This window comes from Delphinapterus leucas, chromosome 8 (genome assembly GCF_059928025.1).
Source record: "Delphinapterus leucas isolate spDelLeu-1000000601 "Yukka" chromosome 8, BTC_Dleu_Yukka2, whole genome shotgun sequence".
NCBI classification, from domain to species: domain Eukaryota; kingdom Metazoa; phylum Chordata; class Mammalia; order Artiodactyla; family Monodontidae; genus Delphinapterus; species Delphinapterus leucas.
Window position 1 is genome coordinate 14,842,875 of NC_143136.1, and position 22,310 is coordinate 14,865,184.

The 22,310-nt window shown below is 38.5% G+C and overlaps 1 long non-coding RNA gene across 2 annotated transcripts in view; it reads left to right on the top strand.

Annotated features, from left to right (window-relative positions):
• LOC149748514 (uncharacterized) overlaps nucleotides 1-22,310 on the top strand; it is an 80,769-nt gene that overhangs the window by 48,617 nt on the left and 9,842 nt on the right. For both annotated transcript variants that reach the window (XR_016394018.1, XR_016394017.1), the window contains one exon: nucleotides 1-22,310. This exon is cut by the window's right edge. This is a non-coding gene — a long non-coding RNA (uncharacterized LOC149748514).

The following is a 22,310-nucleotide window of genomic DNA, read 5'->3' on the forward strand; positions in this document are numbered from 1 at the left end:
GATGCGTGAGGAGAGGAGATTCAGAACACTGCCTAAACGAGCTTCAGAGATGGGCACGAGCCACAGCTATCACCATGGACACCAGAGACGGGCATGAAATGCTAAGGCTGCTGCTGCAGCAACTAAGAATCCTGTGTGCAAACACAGGTCACGATCCACACCTCCACTCCCAGGAGACTGTGCAGCCTGCCACTGCCAAGGTCCCATGATCCAGGGACAACTTCCCCAGGAGAACTCACACTGCGCCTCAGGCTGGTACAAAGTCACACCAGCCTCTGTCACCGCAGGCTCGCTCTGCATTCTGTACCCCTCCCTCCCCCCAGCCTGAGTGGGCCAGAGTCCCCTAATCAGCCACTCCTTTAGCCCCCTCCTGTCTTGGCTAAGAACAGACTCCAGAGGGCGACTTACATGCAGAGGCAGGGCCAAACCCAAAGCTGAACCCCAGGAGCCATGTGAACAAAGAAGAGAAAGGGAAATTTCTCTGTGCAGCCTCAGGAGCAGTGGATAAAATCAGTACACTCAACCTGATGTACCCGGCATCTGAGAAATACATGAATAGACAATGAATCATCCCAAAATTGAGGCGGTGGACTTTGGGAGCAACTGTACACTTGGGGTTTGCTCTATGCAACAGACTAGTTTCTGATTTTTATGTTTATCTTAGTATAGTTTTAGTGCTTGATATCATTGGTAGATTTGTTTATTGGTTTGGTTGCTCTCTTTTTTTATTACTTTTAATTTTTTTATTTTAATATTTATTTTAATAATGTTATTTATATAATTTTATTAATTATTTTTTTTGTTCTTTCTTTTTTTCTCCCTTTTCTTCTGAGCCATGTGGCTGACAGGGTTTTGATGCTCCAGCAGGGTGTCAGGCCTGAGCCTCTGAGGTGGGAGAGCCGAGTTCAGGACACTGGACCACCAGAGACCTCCCAGCCCCAAGTAAAATCAATCAGTGAGAGGTCTCCCAGAGATCTCCAACTCAACGCTAAGACCCATCTCCACTCAACAACTAGCAAGCTCCAGTGCTGGACACCCCATACGAAACAACTAGCAAGTCAGAGACACAACCTCACCCATTAGCAGAGAGGCTGCTTAAAATCATAATAAGTTCACAGACCCCCAAAACACACCATTGGATGTGGTTCTGCCCACCAGAGAGATAAGATCCAGCCTCATCCACCAGAACACAGGCACCAGACCCCTCCACCAGGAAGCCTACACAACTCACTGAAGCAACGTTACCCACTGGGGGCAGACACCAAAAACAATGGAAACTACAAACCTGCAGCCTGTGAAAAGGAGACCCCAAACACAGTAGGTTAAGCAAAATGAGAAGACAGAAAACTATGCAGCAGATGAAGGAGCAAAGTAAAGGCCCACCAGATCAAACAAATGAAGAGGAAATAGGCAGTCTACCTGAAAAAGAATTCAGAGTATGATAATAAAGTTGATCCAAAATCTTGGAAATAGAATGGAGAAAATTCAAAAAATGTTTAACAAGGACCTAGAAGAATTAAGAGCAAACAATGATGAACAACACAATAAATGGAATTAAAATTTTTCTAGAAGGAATCAATAGCAGAATAACAGAGACAGAAAAACAGATAAGTGACCTGGAAGAAAAAATAGTGGAAATAACTACTGCAGAGGAGAATAAAGAAAAAAGAATGAAAAGAATTGAGGACAGACTCAGAGACCTCTGGGACAACATTAAACACACCAACATTCAAATTATAGGGGTCCCAGAAGAAAAGAAAAAGAAAGGGACTGAGAATATATTTGAAGAGATTATAGATGAAAACTTCTCTAATATGGGAAAGGAAATAGTCAAATCCAGGAAGCACAGAGAGTCCCATACAGAATAAATCCAAGGAGAAACACTCCACGACACATATCAAACTATCAAAAATTAAATACAAGCAAAAATATTAAAAGCAGCAAGGGAAAAACAACAAATAACATAAAAGGGAATCCCCATAAGGTTAACAGCTGATCTTTCAGAAGAAACTCTGCAAGCCAGAAGGGAGTGGCAGGACATATTTAAAGTGATGAAAGGGAAAAACCTACAACCAAGATTACTCTACTCAGGAAAGATCTCATTCAGATTTGATGGAGAAATCAAAACATTTACAAACAAGACATGCAAAAGCTAAGAGAATTCAGCACCACCAAACCAGCCTTACAACAAATGCTAAAGAACTTCTCCAGGCAGGAAACACAAGAGAAGGAAAAGACCTACAAAAACAAACCCAAAACCATTAAGAAACTAGTAATAGGAACATACATATTGATAATTACTTTAAATGTAAATGGACTAAAGGCTCCAATCAAAAGACATAGACTGGCTGAATGGATACAAAAACAAGACCCGTATATATGCTGTCTACAAGAGACCCACTTCAGACCTAGGGACATTAGAGACTGAAAGTCTGGGGATGAAAAAAGATATTCCATGCAAATGGAAATCAAAGGAAAGCTGGAGTAGCAATTCTCATATCAGATAAAATAGACTTTAAAATAAAGACTATTATAAGAGACCAAGAAGGACACTACATAATGATCAAGGGATCAATCCAAGAAGAAGATATAACAATTGGAAATATTTATGCACCCAACATAGGAGCACCTCAATACATAAGGCAAATGCTAACAGCCATAAAAGGGGAAATCGACAGTAAAACAATCATAGTAGGTGACTTTAACACCCCACTTTCATCAATGGAGAGATCATCCAAAATAAAAATAAATAAGGAAACAAAAGCTTTAAATGATACATTAAACAAGATGGACTGAATTGATATTTATAGGACATTCCATCCTCGAACAGCAGAATACATTTTCTTCTCAAGTGCTCATGGAACATTCTCCAGGATAGATCATGGCTTGGGTCATAAATCAAGCCTTCGTAAATTTAAGAAAATTGAAATTGTATCAAGTACCTTTTCCGACTACAACACTATGAAACTAGATATCAATTACAGGAAAAAAATACTGTAAAAAGTACAAACACATGGAGGCTAAACAATGCACTACTAAATAACCAAGAGATCACTGAAGAAATCAAGGTGGAAATAAAAAAATACCTAGAAACAAATGACAATGAAAACACGACGACCCAAAACCTATGGGATGCAGTAAAAGCAGTTCTAAGAGAGAAGTTTATTGCAATACATTCCTACCTCAAGAAACAAGAAACATCTCAAATAAAAAACCTAACCTTACACCAGAAGCAATTAAGAAAGAGCAAAAAACCCCAAAATTAGCATAAGGAAAGAAATTATAAAGATCAGATCAGAAATAAATGAAAAACAAATGAAGGAAAAATGATAGCAAAGATCAATAAAACTAAAAGCTGGTTCTTTGAGAAGATAAACAAAATTGATAAACCATTAGCCAGACTCATCAAGAAAAAAAGGGAGAAGGCTCAAATCAACAGAATTAGAAATGAAAAAGAAGAAACAACTGACACTGCAGAAATAAAAAAAGGCTCATGAGAGATTATTACAAGCAACTATATGCCAATAAAATAGACAACCAGGAAGAAATGGACAAATTCTTAGAAAAGCACAACTGTCCGAGACTGAACCAGGAAGAAATAGAAAATATAAACTAGCCAATCACAAGCGCTGATATTGAAACTGTGATTAAAAATCTTCCAACAAACAAAAGCCCAGGACCAGATGGCTTCACAGGGGAATTCTATCAAACATTTAGAGAAGAGCTAACACTTATATTTCTCAAACTCTTCCAAAATATAGCAGAGGGAGGAACAGTTCCAAACTCATTCTATGAGGCCACCATCACCCTAATACTAAAACCAGACAAAGATGTTCCAAGAAAAGAACACTACATGCCAGTGTCAATGATGAACATAGATCAAAAAATCCTGAACAAAATACTAGCAAACAGAATCCAACAGCACTATAAAAGGTTCATACACCATAATCAAGTGGGGTCTAGCCCAGGAATGCAAGGGTACTTCAATATACACAAATCAATCAATGTGATACACCATATTAACAAACTGAAGGATAAAAAACATACAATAGTCTCAATAGATGCAGAAAAAGCTCTGGACAAATTTCAACACCCATTTATGATTAAACCCTTCAGAAAGTAGGCATAGAGGGAACTTACTTCAACATGATAAAGGCCATATATGACACAGCCACAGCCAACATCATTTTCAGTGGTGAAAAACTGAAACCATTTCCACTAAGATCAGGATAAAGACAAGGTTGCCCACTGTCACCACTATTATTCAACATAGTTGTGGAAGTTTTAGCTACAGCAAGCAGGGAAGAAAAAGAAATAAAAGAAATCCAAATCAGGAAAGAAGATGTAAAACTGTTACTGTTTGCAGATGACATGATACTATGCATAGAGAATTCTAAAGATGCTACCAGAAAACTACTAGAGCTAATCAATGAATTTGGTAAAGTAGCAGGATAGAAAAGTAATACACAAAAATCTCTTGCATTTGTATACACTAATGATGAAAAATCTGAAAGAGAAATTAAGGAGACACTCCCATTTACCACTGCAACAATAAAAATAATATACCTAGGAATAAACCTACCAAAGGAGACAAAAGACCTGTATGCAGAAATTAAAGATGATACAAACAGATGGAGGGATATACCATGTTCTTGGATTGGAAGAATCAACATTGTGAAAATGATTACACTACCCAAAGCAATCTACAGATTCAATACAATCCCTAGCAAACTAACAATGTCATTTTTCACAGAACTAGAACAAAAAATTTCACAATTTATACAGAAACACAAAAGACCCCAAATAGCCAAAACAATCTTGAGAAAGAAAAATGGAGCTGGAGGAATCAGTCTCCCTGACTATACTACAAAGCTACAGTAATCAAGACAGTATGGTACTGGCAGAAAAAGAGAAATATGGATCAATGGAACAGGATAGAAAGCCCAGAGATAAACTCAGGCACATTTGGTCACTTTATCTTTGATAAAGGAGGCAAAATATACAATGGAGAAAAGACAGCCTCTTCAATAAGTGGTGCTGGGAAAACTGGACACCTACATGTAAAAGAATGAAATTAGAGTACTCCCTAACACCATACACAAAAATAAACTCAAAATGGGTTAAAGACCTAAATGTAAGGCCAGACACTATCAAACTCTTAGAGGAAAACATAGGCAGAACACTCTATGACATAAATCACAGCAAGATCCTTTTTGACCCACCTCCTAGAGAAATGTAAATAAAAGTAAAAATAAACAAATAGGACCTAATGAAACCAAAAGCTTTGCACAGCAAAATAAACCATAAACAAGATGAAAAGACATCCCTCAGAATGGGAGAAAATATTTGCAAACAATGCAACTGACGAAAGATTAATCTCCAAAATATACAAGCAGTTCATGCAGCTTAATATCAAAAAAGAAACAACCAATCCAAAAATGGGCAGAAGACCTAAATAGACATTTCTCCAAAGAAGATATACAGATTTCCAACAAATACATGAAAGGATGCTCAACATCACTAATCATTAGAGAAATGCAAGTCAAAACTACAATGAGGTATCTCCACACACCGGTCAGAATGGCCATCATCAAAAAATCTACAAACAATAAATGCTGGAGTGGGTGTGGAGAAAAGGGAATCCTGTTGCACTGTTGGTGGGAAGGTAAATTGATACAGCCACTATGGAGAGCAGTATGGAGGTTCCTTAAAAAACTAAAAATAGAACTACCATATGACTCAGCAATCCCACTACTGGGCATATACCCTGAGAAAACCATAACTCAAAAGGAGTCATGTACCACAATGTTCATTGCAGCTCTATTTACAATAGGCAGGACATGGAAGCAACCTAAGTGTCCATGGACAGATGATTGGATAAAGGAGATGTGACACACTTATACAATTGAATATTATTTAACCAGAAAAAGAAACGAAATTGAGTTATTTGTAGTGAGGTGAATGGACCTAGAGACTGTCATACAGAGTGAAGTAAGTCAAAAGAGAAAAACAAATACTGTATGCTAACACATACATATGGAATCTAAAGAACAACAAAAAAAGGTTCTGAAGAACCTAAGGAGAAGACAGGATTAAAGACGCTGACATAGAGAGTGGACTTGAGTACACGAGGAGGGGGAAGTGTAAGCTGGGACAAAGTGAGAGAATGCCATTGACATATACACATTGCCAAATGTTAAATTGATAGCTAGTAGGAAGCAGCTGCATAGCACAGGGAGATCAGCTCAGTGCTCTGTGACCACCTAGAAGGAGGGTGGTTGGGAGACACAAGAGGGAGAGGATATGAGGATATATGTATATGTATAGCTGATTCACTTCGTTATACAGCAGAAACTAACACAACATTGTAAAGCAATTATGTTCTAACAGATGTTAAAAAAACAAAAAGAAAGCTAAAAATGTGACATTACCTTGACTCTTTTGCAGCTAGGGTCCCGAACACCGAATAGATTCAGTTATTTGATAAAATTTTGTGAGCTCTAAAAGGCAGAAATATGGGGTTTGTCATCTTGCAGTAGAGTATAGATGGACATAATTGCTAAATCAATATTAGCAATGGCTGGATTCTACATCTCACCCTGGTCACTAGCTTTGTGGATGCAAGTAGCTTTGAAATTAGCAGCAGTTGAGATGGCTGTAGCAATATCTGACCTCTGCATCACATTTACAATGATGGGAACCTGGAACCAAACTTCTCCAGCCTTTAAACTGATTTTTTAAGTATTTAATCTTCCTTATTACCTATAGTAATTTACGTGTTTTGCATTGAATCTTTACTATAACAAGCAGTGAGTCATGTCCATAACCTATGTACAATTCAATGCAGTGTAATTAACTTGTCATCCCTATCCTGGAATCCCTATATGAATATCATCTGCCCAGCCATTTAAAATGCCATGGAGAATGTATAAAACTGGTGCGTATGTAATTCATTAAGAATGCCCTTCTATCTGTCTGTCTGTAACTGATGATACTTGTACTCTTTATCCTTGATTTCATTCACTACACAAATACTTATTAAATTCTTAATCTTTGTCTAACGTTATTCTAGGGGTTAGACAGGCATTACTGAACAAGAAAGCAGCCTTTGACCGTGGGAAGACCCCTTGAGCAAGTAATTACCACTGTGATAATAATAGCTAACATTTTTAACAATTACCCCCAGGATATTCTGTTGTAGGTCATCCACATACCAAACTTTAATAAGCACTGAACTTGGACTTAATTAATATGTTCCACATAATCAGTAATCTGCAAGTAAGTTTGGATGTGGAACCAGAAGGCACTAAATAGCATCCTCCATACTGAGCTATGGGTTTGAGAAAGAATATACAGCTGGGATATTTGTTGGCGATAACAGATTTCTTTGATGATTATTTCCAAACATCTGTTTTTCAAAATTCTCTCCCCACAGCCCCCATGGTGCAAATTTTGTTGCTTTTTTTGTTGTTGTTTTTGCTGGCTTTAAGCAGCCATTTTTCTACTTACTGGCACCTTTAATTTGAAGGATAGATAATATATGTTTTATTTTTGAAAAAAAATATTTGCTAATAGCAACAACATTTGGTCTGACCAAAATGGAATTTCATAGTTGATTCTCATATTAAATATTAGTAAAGCTTAATTATTTCCTATTTTAAAAATAACATATAAATAGAGGTTCTACTGTTTTCCTCTAGTTCCTAATTGATTGTCTTATGCACAGTCCTTGATGTGTCCACCCATGTTTGGAAACCTATGGCTTAGAGGACAATCTTTGTTGGCCAACTATTTTACCTTTTATGTAAAAATTTATGGCATTTATTGACACAGAATATTCCATTATTGGATAAAGAAGATGTGGTATATATGTACAATGGAATATTACTCAGCCATAGAAAGAATGAAATAATGCCATTTGCAGCAACATGGATGGACCTAGAGATTATCATACTAAGTGAAGTGAGCCAGACAGAGAAAGGTAAATATCATATGATACGACTTATATGTGGAATCTGAAAAAAAAAAGATGCAAATGAACTTATTTACAAAACAGAGATAGACCCACAGACATAGAAAACAAACTTATGGTTACCAAAAGGGAAGGGGTGGGAGAGATAAATTAGGAGGATGGGATTAACATATACACACTACTATATATAAAATAGATAACCAACAAGGATCTACCATATAGCACAGGGAACTATACTCAAAATACTGTAATAACCTATAAGGGAAAAGAATCTGAAAAAGAATATATATATGTGTATATCTATATATATTATATCTATATAATATATATATAGCTGAATCACTGTACTATACACCTGAAACTAACACAACATTGGAAATCAACTACAATAAAAACAAAAATAAAACAAAAAGAATATTTTAATTCTCACCTCTAAGAACCATGGTTGCTCTCACATTTATTCATTTAATAAATATGTATTAAAAGCCTATTTTATACTATGAGTAATTTTAGGCTCTGAAGATATGTGAGTGAAGAAAACAAAATTCCTGTCCTCATAGAGCTTGCATTCTGGTCTGTATGTGAGCAAACAGACCAGAAATAAAGAAGCAAATATTTAATATGTCAGATAAGTGCTAGAGGGTAAAATAAAGCAGGTTAAAGGGGAAGGGAGTGCCAAGTACAGAAATGTGCTGGAGCCGCTCACGTGGGCTCTCAAGAGCCCATTGTGTGCATGTCTTCCCAAGTCAGCACTCAGTGATGTCATGTTGGCAGACTGAAATTGGCCACGATGGGGGTATTTATAGCATGGAAATGAACAAATGTAGAAATCAGGACTTTCTTTCCCAGAGAACCAATAAACATTTACCAGCACATTACTGGATAAGAGTGAGTGGTTCTATGTTATATAGGGTGATTAGAGCAGCCATCATTGGGCAGAGATAAGAAGGCAGTGAGGGAGTGAGTCATATTGATATCAGAGGTCAGGATGAACAGCATTCTTGGAAGAGGGAACAACAAGACCTTCGATAGTATAATTGGAGAAAGAAAGAAAATCTTCCACACTGGAGCAGTGTGAAATGGAGGCAACAATTGTGGGAGATGTTGTAGGAAATGTAGATGGGGCGGGATCATGTCAAGTCAGAGTTTGCTGCTTCATAGCAACCATCGGCTAAAGTTGAATAGCACAATCTGCTTTGAGAAAGATATGTGCTCTGCAGGTTGCAAGAATCCCATTACTTGTATTTCACCAAGCTCACCTGCTTCCCTGGTTTAAGTTTTCTACCTGGCCCCTCTAGGTGTATTGACCCTATTCAATAGCATTTTCTTCCCTCTATATTATAGCACATATTTTATGCTGCCTTGTGTGTGTGTGTGTGTTTTCAGTCAGTGCAAACAGTTTCCTTAACTCAAACAAGGACTGTCTTTTTGTCCTTTTTAGTACTTGGAAAAATGCCCTTCATGCAGTTGGTGTTTAATACATGTTTGTTGAATAAAATAGGGCTAAGGCTCTGTATTTATACTGGTACCTTCTCAGGATGTGCTAACCAATTTTCCTCTATTTAGTGAAATCCTTATTTTCTCCCAAAATTCTGAACATGAACTTATGATCCAGGTTTCATTAACATTTATAGTATATATTTTAAGCTATTAAAGTTTACCTTCAAGTGATATTATACCACTTTACATATAGTATTAGGATCTCAAAATAGTATAATTCTTTTCCCCTCCTAACCTCTGTGCTATTATAATATTATATGTTACTTTCACATGTATTATAAACCACACTACATTGTTATTATTTTTGTTTTTATAGTCAATTATCTTTTAAGGAGACAATAATAAAATATATCTTATATATTTACCCATGTAGTTACCATATCTGAACTCTTCATTCTTTTGTGTAGATTCATATTTATACATTTCCATCTGGTATCATTTTTCTTCTGCCTGAAGGACTTTCTTTAATATTTCTTATAGTGAGGGTTTGCTGATGAAAAATTATGTCAGCTTTTGTACGTGTGCAAAAAATCTTTATCTTGTCTTTGCTATTTTTTTTCTTAACATCTCTGACCTTGAATCTCTCACATTGTATTTAATTATCCCATATTTGTTCAGAGCATCCTTCCTCAAAACTGTCTCCAGTATCTTAATTTCCTTGCCTTTGAAGCAGAACAAATCATATTTTCCACTTAACATGCTGAAGTGTTCAGAGAGTTAAGAAAATTATGTGAAAATGTGGAAATAGAAAAAAGGCATTTGTTATGAACAGAATGTTCATCCCCCACCCCCAGTTTGTATGTTGAAGCCTTAACTCCCAATGTGATGGTATTTGGAGATAGGGCCTTTGTGAGGTAATTAGGGTTAAAGGAGGTTATGAAGGTGGGGCCCTCATGATAGGATTAATGCCCTTATAAGAAGAGGTACTGGGAGCTTGCTCCCTCTTTCTCTCACTGAGTGCACAGAAAGGGCTCAGTGATGGCTGCCTGCAAGTCAAATCAAGTTAAGAGAAGAGGCTTCAGAATGAAACCGACCTTTGCTGGCACTTTGACCTTGGACTTCTAGCCTCTAGAACTCTAAGGAATAAATTTCTGTAGTTTAAACTACTCAGACTATGGCATTTTGTTATGGCTGTGAAGCTAACTAAGATAGCATTACTGTTTTTTTCAGTGCAATATTGCATATTTCTAGCAGACCCACCTCTCCTGGGGACTATCTAATTATACAGGGGGGTATATCTTTGTTAAACTTCCTATTTCCTATTAATTAGGGATTTTCACAACCTTGTAAAAATAGATATTAGCTGATAGCATTGCAGATTAGTGTTTGGGGCAAAGGAAGTAATTCCTACCCATAAAGTAGAGCAACTATTGGGTTACAATTTATTGCCTAGTAGGACATTTAGAGTTTTGAAACTATTGGCAAATTTATTTTAGCTTTCTATGGAGTGTCTGACTCTGCTTCCCTATTTATTTAACATCTTTATTGGAGTATAATTGCTTTACAATGGTGTGTTAGTTTCTGCTTTATAACAAAGTGAATCAGCTATACATATACATATATCCCCATATCCCATCCCTCTTGCCTCTCCCTTCCACCCTCCTTATCCCAACCCTCTAGGTGGTCACAAAGCACTGAACTGATCTCCCTGTGCTATATGGCTGCTTCCCACTAGCTATCTATTTTACATTTGGTAGTGTGTATATGTCAATGCTACTCTCACTTCGCCCCAGCTTACCCTTCCCCCTCCCTGTGTCCTCAAATCCATTCTCTATGTCGGCATCTTTATTCCTGTTGTGCCCCTAGGTTCTTCTGAACCTTTTTTTTTTTTTTTAGATTCCATGTATATGGGTTAGCATACAATATTTGTTTTTCTCTTTCTGACTTACTTCACTCTGTATGACAGTCTCTAAGTCCATCCACCTCACTACAAATAACTCATCTTTGTTTCTTTTTATGGTTGAGTAATATTCCATTGTATATAAGTGCTACATCTTCTATACACATTCGTCTGTTGATGGACACTCAGGTTGCTTCTATGTCCTGGCTATTGTAAATAGAGCTGCAATGAACATTGTGGTACATGACTCTTTTTGAATTATGGTTTTCTCAAGGTATATGCCCAGTAGTGGGATTGCTGGTTCATATAGTAGTTTTATTTTTAGTTTTTTAAGGAAACTCCATACTGTTCTCCATAGTGGCTGTGCCAAGTTACATTCCCACTAACAGTGCAAGAGGGTTTCCTTTTCTCCACACCCTCTCCAGCATTTACTGTTTGTACATTGTTTGATGATGGCCATTCTGACCAGTGTGAAGTGATACCTCATTGTAGTTTTGATTTGCATTTCTCTAATGATTAGTGATGTTGAGCATCCTTTCATGTATTTGTTGGAAATCTGTATATCTTCTTTGGAGAAATGTCTATTTAGGTCTTCTGCCCATTTTTGGATTGGGTTGTTTGTTTTTTTGAAACTGAGCTGCATGAGCACCTTGTATATTTTGGAGATTAATCTGTTGTTAGTTGCTTCCTTTGCAAATATTTACTCCCATTCTGAGGGTTGTCTTTTCATCTTGTTTATGGTTTCCTTTGCTGTGCAAAAGCTTTTGTTTCATTAGGTCCCATTTGTTTATTTTTGTTTTTATTTCCATTTCTCTAGGAGATGGGTCAAAAAGGATCTTGCTGTGATTTATGTCATAGAGTGTTCTGCCTATGTTTTCCTCTAAGAGTTTGATAGTGTCTGGCCTTACATTTAGGTCTTTAATCCATTTTGAGTTTATTTTTGTGTATGGTGTTAGGAAGTGTGCTAATTTCATTCTTTTACATGTAGCTGTCCAGTTTCCTAACACCACTTATTGAAGAGGCTGTCTTTTCTCCATTGTATATCTTGCCTCCTTTATCAAAGATAGAGTGACCAAATGTGCCTGGGTTTATCTCTGGACTTTCTATCCTGTTCCACTGATCTATATTTCTGTTTTCCTGCCAGTACCATACTGTCTTGATTACTGTAGCTTTGTAGTACAGTCTAAAGTCAGGGAGCCTGATTCCTCTTCTCCATTTATCTTCTCAAGATTGCTTTGGCTATCCGGGGTTATTGTGTTTCCATACAAATTGTGAAAATTTTTGTTCTAGTTCTGTGAAAAATGCCATTGGTAGCTTGATAGGGATTGCTTTGAATCTGAAGATTGCTTTGGGTAGTATAGTCATTTTCACAATGTTGATTCTTCCAATCCAAGAGCATAGGTATATATCTCCATCTGTTTGGATCATCTTTAATTTGTTTCATCAGTGTCTTATTGTTTTCTGCATATAGGTCTTTTGTCTCCTTAGGTAGGTTTATTCCTAGGTATTTCATTATTTTTGTTGCAGTGGTAAATGGGAGTGTTTCCTTAATTTCTCTGTCAGATTTTTCATTATTTGTGTATGGGCATGCAAGAGATTTCTGTGCATTAATTTTGTATCCTGTTACTTTACCAAATTAATTGATTAGCTCTAGTAGTTTTCTGGTAGCATCTTTAGGATTCTCTATGTATAGTATCATGTCATCTACATTGACAGTTCTTCTTTTCTGATTTGTATTCCTTTTATTTCTTTTTCTCCTCTGATTGTTGTAGCTAAAACTTCCAATACTATGTTGAATAATAGTGGTGAGAGTGGGCATCCTTGTCCTGTTCCTGATTTTTGAGGAAAAGGTTTCTGTTTTTCACCATTGAGAATGCTGACATATATGGCCTTTATTGCTGAGGTAAGTTCCCTCTATGCCTACTCTCTGAAGGGTTTTATCATAAATGGGTGTTGAATTTTATCAAAAGATTTTTCTGCATCTACTGAGATGATCATAAGGTTTTTCTCCTTCAACTTGTTCATATGGTTTATCACCCTGATTGATTTGTGTATATTGAAGAATCCTTGCATTCCTGGATAAACTCCACTTCATCATGGTGTATGATCCTTTTAATGTGCTGTTGGATTCTGTTTGCTAGTATTTTGTTGAGGATTTTTGCATCTATGTTCATCAGTGATATTGGCTGCTAGTTTTCTTTTTTTGTGACATCTTTGTCTGGTTTTGGCATTAGGGTGATGGTGGCCTCGTAGAATGAGTTTGGGGGTATTCCTCCCTCTGCTGTATTTTGGAAGAGTTTGAGAAGGATAGGTGTTAGTGCTTCTCTAAATGTTTCATAGAATACGTCTGTGAAGCAATCTGGTCCTGGGCTTTTGTTTGTTGGAAAGTTTTTAACCACAGTTTCAATTTCAGTGCTTCTGATTGGTCTGTTTATATTTCTTCCTGGTTCAGTCTCAGAAGGTTGTGCTTTTCTAAGAATTTGTCCATTTCTTCCAGGTTGTCCATTTTATTGTCATAAAGTTGCTTGTAGTAATCTCTCATGAGCCTTTGTATTTCTGCAGGGTCAGTTGTTACTTCACATTTTTCATTTCTAATTCTGTTGATTTGAGTCCTCTCCCTTTTTTTTCTTGATTAGTCTGGCTAATGTTTTATAAATTTTGTTTATCTTCTCAAAGAACCAGCTTTAAGTTTTATTGATCTTTGCTATCATTTCCGTCATTTGTTTTTCATTTATTTCTGATCTAATCTTTATGATTTCTTTCCTTCTGCTAACTTTGGGGTTTTTTTGTTCTTCTTTCTCTAATTGCTTTAAGTGTAAGTTTAGGTTGTTCATTTGACATGTTTCTTGTTTCTTGAGGTAGGATTGTATGGTGATAAACTTGACCCTTAGAACTTCTTGTGCTACATTCCAGAGGTTTTGGGTCATCGTGTTTTCATTGTCATTTGTTTTTAGGCATTTTTTGATTTCCTCTTTGATTTCTTCAGTGATTTCTTGATTATTAGTAGTGTATTGTTGGGGCTTCCCTGGTGGCGCAGTGGTTGAGAGTCCGCCTGCCGATGCAGGGGACACGGGTTCATGCCCCGGTCTGGGAAGATCCCACATGCTGCGGAGCGGCTAGGCCCGTGAGCCATGGCCGCTGAGCCTGCGCGTCCAGAGCCTGTGCTCCGCAATGGGAGAGGTCACAACAGTGAGAGGCCTGCGTACCGCAAAAAAAAAAAAAAAGAGTAGTGTATTGTTTAGTCTCCATGTTTTTGTATTTTTTACAGATTTTTTCCTGTGCTTGATTTGTAGTCTCATAGCGTTGTGGTTGGAAAAGATACTTTATACGATTTCAATTTTCTTAAATTTCCCAGGCTTGATTTGTGACCCAAGCTATGATCTATCCTGGAGAATGTTCCATGAGCACTTGAGAAGAAAGTGTATTCTGTTGTTTTTGGGTGGAATGTCCTATAAATATCAATTAAGTCCATCTTGTTTGATGCATCATTTAAAGCTTGTGTTTCCTTATTTATTTTCATTTTGGATGATCTGTCCATTGGTGTACGTGGGGTGTTAAAGTCCCCTACTATGATTGTTTTACTGTCGATTTCCCCTTTTATGGCTGTTAGCATTTGCCTTATGCATTGAGGTGCTCCTATGTTGGGTGCATAAATATTTACAATTGTTATATCTTCTTCTTGGCTCGATCCCTTTATCATTATGTAGTGTCTTTCTTGGTCTCTTATAATAGTCTTTATTTTAAAGTCTATTTTATCTGATATGAGAATTGCTACTCCAGCTTTTCTTTGATTTCCATTTGCATGGAATATCTTTTTCCATCCCCTCACTTTCAGTCTGTATGTGTCCCTAGGTCTGAAGTGGGTCTCTTGTAGACGACATATATACAGGTCTTTTTTTTGTATCCATTCAGCCAGTCTATGTCTTTTGTTGAAGTGTTTAATTCATTTACATTTAAGGTAGTTATCGATATGTATGTTCCTATTACCATTTTCTTAATTGTTTTGGGTTTGTTTTTGTAGGGTCTTTTCCTTCTCTTGTGTTTCCTGCCTAGAGAAGATCTTTTAGCATTTGTTGTAAAGCTGGTTTGGTGGTGCTGAATTCTCTTAGCTTTTGCTTGTCTGTAAAGGTTTTGGCTTCTCAGTCAAATCTGAATGAGATCCTTGCTGGGTAGAGTAAATTTGGTTTTAGGTTTTTCCCTTTCATTACTTTAAATATGTCCTGCCACTCCTTTCTGGTTTGCAGAATTTCTACTGAAAGAACAGCATTAAACTTTGGGGGATTTGCTTGTATGTTATTTGTTGCTTTTCCCTTGCTGCTTTTAATATTTTTTGTTTTTGTTTAATTTTTGATTGTTTGATTAATATGTGTCTTGGTGTGTTTCTCTTTGGATTTATCCTGTATGGCAGTCTCTGCACTACCTGCACTTGATTGCCTATTTTCTTACCCATTTTATGTACGTTTTCAACTATAATCTCTTAAAATATCTTCTAAGTCCTTTTTTTTCTCTTCTTCTTCTGGAACCCCTATAATTCGAATGTTGGTGTGTTTAATGTTGTCCTAGAAGTCTCTGAGACTGTCCTCAGTTCTTTTCATTCTTTTTTCTTCATTCTGCTCTGCAGTAGTTATTTCCACTATTTTATCTTCCAGGTTACGTATCTGTTCTTCTGCCTCAGTAATTCTGCTATTGATTCCTTCTAGAGTATTTTAAATTTCATTTATTGTGTTGTTCATCATTGTTTGTTTGCTCTTTAGTTCTTCTAGGTCCTTGTTAAACATTTCTTGTATTTTCCTCATTCTATTTCTAAGATTTTGGGTCATCTTTACTACCATCACTCTGAATTCTTTTTCAGGTAGACTGCCTATTTCTTCTTCATTTGTTTGGCCTGGTTGGTTTTACCTTGCTGCTTCATCTGCTGCTTATTTCGCTGTCTTCTCATTTTCCTTAACTTACTGTGTTTGGGGTCTCCTTTTTCAGGCTGCAGGTTCGTAGTTTCCATTGTTTTTGGTGTCTGCCCCCAGTGGGTAATGTTGGTTCAGTGAGTTGTGTAGGCTTCCTGGTGGATGGGACTGGTGCCTGTGTTCTGGTGGATAAGGCTGTATCTTGTCTTTCTGATGGGCAGGACCACGTCCGGTGGTGTGTTTTCAGGAGTGTGTGAACTTATGGTTTTAGGCAGCCTCTCTGCTGATGGGTGGGTTTGTGTTCCTGTCTTGCTAGTTGTTTGGCATAGGTTGTCCAGCACTGTAGCTTGCTGGTTGTTGAGTGGAGCTGGGTCTTAACGTTGAGATGGAGATATCTGGGAGAGCTTTCGCCATTTGATATTACATGCGGCCGGGAAGTCTCTGGTGGGCCAATGTCCTGAACTTGGCTCTCCCAACTCAGAGGCTCAGGTCAGACACCTGGCCAAGCATGAAGACTCTATCAGCCACATGGCTCAGAAGGAAAGGGAGGAAAAAAAAAAAAAGAAAGAAAGAAAGAAAATAAATATATAAAAATAAAAATTATTAAAATAAAAATATTATTTAAAAAAAGTAATTAAGAAAAAGAGAGAAAGAAAGAAAAGAGCAAGCAAACCAAAAAACAAATCCTCCAGTGATAAGTGCTAAAATCTATGCAAAATAAATAAATAATTAAAATACTGACAGACAGATCCCTAGGATAAATGGTAAAAGCAAAGCTATACAGTCCAAATCAGACAAAGAACCATACACATACACACTCACAAAGGGAGAAAAAGGAAAAAAAATATGTATATATATTTATTTAAAAAAAGGAAGAGAGCAACCTAATCAATAAACCAATCTACCAATGATAATAAGCTCTAAATACTAAACTAAGATAAACTTAAAACCAGAAACAAATTAGATGCAGAAAGCAAACCCCACGTCTACAGTTGCTCCCAAAGTCCACTGCCTCAATTTTGGGATGATTCATTGTCTATTCAGTTATTCCACAGAAGCAGGGTACATCAAGTTGACTATGGAGATTCAGTCAGCTGCTCCTGAGGCTGCTGGGGGAGAGTTCCCTTTCTCTTCTTTGTTTGCACAGCTCCTGGGGTTCAGCTTTGGATTTGGCCCCGGCTCTGCATGTAGGTTGCCTGAGGGCATCTGTTCTTAGCCCAGGCACGGTGAGGTTAAAGGAACAGCTGATTGGGGGGCTCTGGCTCACTCAGGCCGGGGGGAGGGAGGGGTACGGATGCGGGGCAAGTCTGAGGCGGTAGAGGCCAGTGTGACGTTGCACCAGCCTGAGACACGTGGTGTGTTCTCCCGGGGAAGTTGTCCCTGGATCCTGGGACCCTGGCAGTGGCGGGCTGCACCGGTTCCCCGGAAGTGGGGTGTGGATAGTGACCTGTGCTCGCACACAGGCTTCTTGGTGGCGGCAGCAGCAGCCTTAGCATCTCATGCCCGTCTCTGGGGTCCGCGCTGTTAGCCACGGCTCGCGCCCATCTCTGGAGCTCCTTTAAGCAGCGCTCTTAATCCCCTCTCCTCGCACACCACGAAACAATGGTCTCTTGACCCCTTCAGGCTGTGTTCACGCCTCCAATCCCAGTCCTCTCCCAGCGCTCCGACCGAAGCCCGAGCCTCAGCTCGCAGCCCCGCCCGCCCCGGCGGGTGAGCAGACAAGCGTCTTGGGCTGGTGAGTGCCAGTCGGCACCGATCCTCTGTGCGGGAATCTCTCCGCTTTTCCCTCCGCACCGCTGTTGCTGCACTCTCCTCCACGGCTCCGAAGCTTTCCCCCTCCGCCATCCGAAGTCTCTGGCCCCGAAGGGGCTTCCTAGTGTGTGGAAACCTTTCCTCCTTCACAGCTCCCTCCCACTGGTGCAGGTCCCATCCCTATTCTTTTGTCTCTGTTTTTTCTTCTGCCCTACACACGTACGTGGGGAGTTTCTTGCGTTTTGGGAAGTCTGAGATCTTCTGCCAGCATTCAGTAGTTGTTCTGTAGGAGTTATTCCACATGTAGATGTATTTTTAATGTATTTGTAGGGAGACAGGGGATCTCCATGTCTTACTCCTCTGCCATCTTGAAGGTCCCTCTACTCCTCTTTTTACTGAGTCAGTATCTTACTGGCTCACTCATTTATTAATAAGTGAATGGAAAATTTGACGTGTTCATTTTGTGTTTATATGAGAATCAGGTTTTTAACTTTTTTGAAAATTATACTTTATTAGGAACATTAATGAACTCGTGTTTAGAGAAATCTCTGGCTGAAATATGTTGCCTCGTTGATATTCATTATAAGAAGGGCACTTGTAAGAATCACGATTCCTTCCTGAATGGTCTCTAACCTTCTATTTCATAGTTTAGTGTCTTTCATGTACCTTGGTAGCCATTCTAGAGATTATCTTTTTAGTAGCATACAAGGAAAACCTGGGGCATTAAGGTCTGCTTTCTGACAGACCATGACGTGCTTCAGTTGCTTTTTGACTTCTGAAAAATAAACTTTCCACTAATGGTTATCTTTCTTTACAGGGCAAATGAGGTGTTTTAAATTGAGTGTACTGAAATAGGACATTTTATTCACTGCCAATCTGCCAATATGTTTAAAACAGATAAAATGTCACCAGAGTAATTTGGGGTTGTTAAATTTGTTATTTCTCTAGTTTCACAAATTAATGGAAACAAATCAAATGTCAATCACTCTTAAGGTAGCTTATTCTACCCCAGTCAAACTATGAGATACCTGTCAGGGTAAATTGTAGAGACAAAGAGTGCTTGGTGACATGGTAAATTATGATGATTTTAGTTTTTTTTCTTTCATTCTTGTTTCAACACCGAACTGAATTTATAGATTTCTCCTATGGGTTAGAAAAGAAACAAACTCATGAAGTTAAGGTAGAATAGTCAATTCCTTAATGCTGAATTTCAGGTCTAAGTTATTAAAAGTCTTTGGAGTTGAACAATAGGCTGTGGGTAATTTATTAATCCTGTGTAAATAGTTCTCTTTTCTTTGCACAAATCTAACTGAAGTGACTCTTGGTGATTAATAATAAATTACTAAATCTTCTCACACTCAGGCTATTCTGTGTCATCACATATATCATAACTGCCCACGACTGGAAGCATTATCAGAGTGATAGCCACATACTTACAGTTAAGAATCATAGGTACAGTGGAAATGCATTCCCTATAATATTGATTCCCAAGTAATTGTAGACATGATCTTCAACTTTCCAGAGGTTACATTCTAGAAGAGGATATAATCATTAAACAAGTAATTAAATTGTGAGGAAGGCTATGATCTGAGAGTGCAGAGGGCTAGGGAGCATGACCTGTTCTCTCAGGCTCAGTGCTTCTTACATTGTTCTGTCATAATCTTTTTCTTTTTCTCTTTTCTTTCGCCCAACTACTGAAACAGATTAATCACTAGTTACCTAATGCCTACTACATACTTAGCACTGGGCCGGCTGAGAATTATGAATGCCCTGATCTTTGATGATTAATAGAATAGAAACGAAGTCCATCAACACCCAAGGGTGCCTACCCCAGGAGGAAGGACAAATGAGTAGAAGACATAATGAATATAGTAGATATGTACCAGTGAAGGAACAGAACTCCATCAATTTCATGTGCTATTTGCAGCTGAGAAAGAGAGGGACCACTGTGTGCTTATGTGATAAAGAAGAGATTCATGGGGGAGGTAGGACATGAAACAGGCAAAGAAAGGTGGAGAGAAGATAGTCATCAGAGCCATTCGGGGGAAAAGGGACAGCATTTTATTTAACTAACACTTTTAGAATGCCTATTATGTTCCAGGATCTGGTCTAAGTGATTTAGAAATGCTACCTCATTTTTAAAACATATTTTAAAAAAAACTTTTATTTTATTTTTGGCTGCATTGGGTTTTCCTTGCTGCGTGTGGGCTTTCTCTAGTTGTGGAAAGTTGGGGCTACTCTTTGTTGCAGTGCGGTGGCTTCTCTTGTTGCGGAGCGCGGGCTCTAGGCGCGTGGGCTTCAGTAGTTGTGGCTCACGGGCTCAGTAGTTGTGGCTCAGGGGCTTAGTTAATCCATGACATGTGGGATTTTTCTGGACCAGGGCTCGAACCCAAGTCCCCTGCATTGGCAAGCGGACTCTGAACCACTGCGCCACCAGGGAAGTCCCTAGAAATGCTAACTCATTTAATCCTCATAATAACCCTATGAAATATAATCACGTTCATCTTACAGATGAGAGTATCTGAAGCACAGAGAGGTTAAGAAGACTGTTCAGGTTATGTAGCTGTAAGTGGCAAGGTAGAATTTGCAGCTGGGAATTACAACTGCTGTGCTTTTAACCACTATACCCTGTTGCCTCCCCAGCATTAACCAAGACACAGTGTTTGGGAAAAAACCTGAGCTATGGGGAATCAGTTAAATTGTGGGTGTGTTGAGATGATGGGACATCCAGGTGGACTATCAGGTGCCACTTGGGCATGCAAGCTGGGGCTTGTTTCGAAGACAGAAACCTGGAATAATAGATTGGGAAGTGAGTCATCTGCCAAGTAGTATAGGTGAAGCAAGGAATATTCTGTATATTTAGCAATCCTTAATTGTGCTCAGATGGAACACTTGCTAAATTCTGCCTACTTGACAGTCCGTAAGCAGAAAGGAGCATTTCCATTGTCTTTTAGGGCATGCCACTTATAGAGAGACTGCAAATCAAAATGAGGGAGAATGCAAAGATATTTGTAGTTGTGAAAAGTACCCATCGAGTGATATCAATCTGCACTGTATTACTATGTCTAAAGTCAACATAAACATAGTCACTATTGGGGAAAGGCTGTCTGAGGAGCAGAGAAGCTTCTATTTTAGCTATTTCTTGTTTTGCTTTGAGAGCAGAGCCTCAGGTTGTTGAAGGAAATGGTTTCCGGGCCTTTTTCAAAGTCACTGCAAGTGAAATTGTTAGAGTGTTGAACTGCTGCTATCATTATTCTGATTAACAATTCAAAACCTGAATTTGAATTATTCATGGTGTTTAAATAACTTATCAACATGAACAAAAGTGATGTGAAACTGTTGCAATTAGAAAAGCTTACTTAAAGCTTGTAGGCAAATATCGTTAATTAAGTAATATTGCCTGCTGGAGATGGAGTTTCCAGGAACCAAAGAGAAATTGGAGAAATGGAAGTCCAAGAGGGTGAAAAAGAGTTGGTGGAAGGGCCCTTTGTGTTATCTCATGGTTTAGAATGCTTGAGGAGGTATTAGCAGGAGTCTTAGCAGGCCTACTACTGCCTTAGGAGAATCTAGTTAATTAGCAAACAAAAGTTAGAACAGAATTCATTCAACTTTCAGTTACTTGCTGGAAGACTGACGGGAATGGTGGTGCTGATACAAAAATAAAAGTAGCAGAGGGAGCATCCACCCCGCAGGCAGGAGAACTAGGCTAAGGGTGGACGGGACCAGAGCTCAAGAGTGTGGCATCTGAGCACTTAGAGAAATCCTGAAGATCCCTTGTTGTATTTCATATGCTGTTTCTCCGTTTCCTTTGGGAACCATATTATTCTGAAGTCCTCCAAAGTGAGGAAGAGGTTTAGGGGAGATAGGAGACAACTCCATGAATAAGCATGATCAAAAAAAAACCAAAAACAAAAAAAAATTTATCATGTGCTACTAAGATTGAGTCTGAAGCTCCAAAGCCAAATATTACTTATTTCTTGTTTCTTAAAGAGCTCACAGTCATGCTGGGCAGGCAGAAAAGCAGATGGAGGGTCATGGGTGGGGCAGTAGAGGCATGCACGAGGTGCTGAGAAAGCACAGCAGAGGGGTACAGCTGTCTGAGGGCCCGGAGTCTGAAGAAACTCAAGGTTACCAGTGTTGGGGGCCCACATGGATAGAACAGATAAGTGACTACACCAGTCAGTGTTCTTGGTTTCCAGCAACACATACCGATGCTGGTTAACTTAAGCAGCAATTAATGGAAGGCAGCTCCTTTAAACAATGGGAATTGTAGCGATAAGCTTGGCAAACTGGCAAAACCAGGGGATATTGGAAGATAAGGTCAAGGTGAAGTCACTTCACCGTA